This window comes from Rhinopithecus bieti, unplaced genomic scaffold (assembly GCF_001698545.2).
Source record: "Rhinopithecus bieti isolate Rb0 unplaced genomic scaffold, ASM169854v2 scaffold_2314, whole genome shotgun sequence".
NCBI lineage: Eukaryota > Metazoa > Chordata > Mammalia > Primates > Cercopithecidae > Rhinopithecus > Rhinopithecus bieti.
Genome location: NW_016803781.1, coordinates 1635358 through 1637304, shown reverse-complemented (window position 1 = coordinate 1637304; position 1947 = coordinate 1635358).

The following is a 1947-nucleotide window of genomic DNA, read 5'->3' as shown; positions in this document are numbered from 1 at the left end:
CGACAGCGCTGTCCTACTGGCTGCCCCGGCAGCGTGGAACGCTACGGGATATAGCTGTAGAGCGGCCGGCTGGGATCTTAGAAAGGAGGGGTGGATTTGCAAGGTCCAGAATGGCTGGGGAGTGGTTTTCCCGCGGAGTCGGCCTCGCTGCCGCGCCTGCTTTGTAGTCCGACGCTCAGCCTGTGATGACTGGTGTGGAATCCGCTGAGCCACCTTGGCCTAAGGAGACTTTGCCACTCTGAGAGTGTAAATCTGTGAAATAGAGTTGTAGGATTAGCCCATAGGGTAGTTGTGGTAAATACTGTGAGACAGTAAGGGGCCTGGGACACAACATTCAAATGGGAATAATGAAGGTCAAGGTTGTGACTCCTGTGTGTCTGACGCTGTCGTGGGCACAGGGCAGTGGCCTTTATGCAGGAGTTTAAAAGGGAATGAAGGAATGAATGGGCAAACTCTAGAGTTCCCAAGTATTCTCTCTGGGACATGTTTCCATTCTCTTCGTTTCCAGCAGGCTGGTAAATTCATTCATGTATTCACTGATCTAATTAAAATGTAGTGAGTGCCCCTCACCTGTGCTGCTAGGCCAATGTGATACAATGAGCAGAACAGTCATGGGCCCTCCCTGGGAAGCCCTCACTAGCCCAGGGACTCCGTGTAGACATATAAGTGTCCACAGGCTCTGGAGTTCCAACCTTGACTCTGCAATTTAGCAGCTGTGGACCTTGGGCAAGTCATTACATCTAAGCCTGTTTTCTCTTCGGCAAAATGGTTAAGGATTCAATAAGATAAAACTGTAGGCAACGAAAACCGTACCTGGTAACAGTAGGTGCTGAAAAGTGTTAGCTGTTAATTTTGCTTAATTTTCTGTCTCTGCTCTTATGTGATGAAAAGATCCAAGAGGCAATCGTTGGAATGTAAAAAGAGCACAGGACTTGGAGTCAAATACTTAAGTCTACCGTCAAGTAGTTGTTAAGAATTAAAACAACAATTTTGGTGTACCCAGTTAAATGTGGGCTGCGTAGGAATGGTGTCTGTGTCTTAATGATCTCTGTATTCCTAGTGACATGTAGAATCATTGTGCCTGACACATAGTATATACTCAGGAAAGAAATAGAAAAAGAAAGAAATGTGGTTTTAGCATTTAAGGCCAGGAGAGAGGGTCTAACAGACTACAAGGCCTGCCAGGAGCAGAGTGAGGGAAACAAAGGGGAAAAAAGTGTTTTTAGTCTGTGCCTGAATGTATATAATCTGTTTGTGGCTCAAAAGTCAAAAGCATACATAAGTTTGGCTTTTCTGTAGCTATGTTTATGGCTTTACAGCAGATTTTATGGAGCTGCAATTACTTTGATCATGAGGGACTGATGCTAGTGGATTTACGTCACCAAGTGGAACTCACTCTGTGGCTTCTGAAGAAGGGACCTTTGTGGACTGTCATGGGGTAGTTAAGAGTGCAGGCTCTGATTTAGTGATCAGAGTCATGAGGTAATCATGAGGTGGATGTAATCATGAGGATACATCAGACAAACCCACATAAAGAGACATGCTTTATACAAAATTGTAATCTTAGAAAGTGCCAAGGTCAAGTGATTCTCATGTCTCAGCCTCCTGAGTAGCTGGCATTACAGGTACAGCTGTAGTGATTCTCATGCCTCAGCCTCACGAGTAGCTGGCATTACAGGTGCTGCTGTAGTGATTCTCATGCCTCACCTCAGCCTCTCGAGTAGCTGGCGTTATGCCACCACACCCAGCTGATTTTTGTTTTTTTATTTAATTTTTTTTTTCTCCCAGAGTCTCACTGTGTCACCCAGGCTGGAGTGCAGTGGCATGATCTCAGCTCACTGCAACATATGCCTCCTGGATTCAAGCAACTATCTTGCCTCAGCCTCCCGAGTAGCTGGAATTACAGGTGTGCACCACCATGCCTTGCTACTTTTTGTATTTTTATTA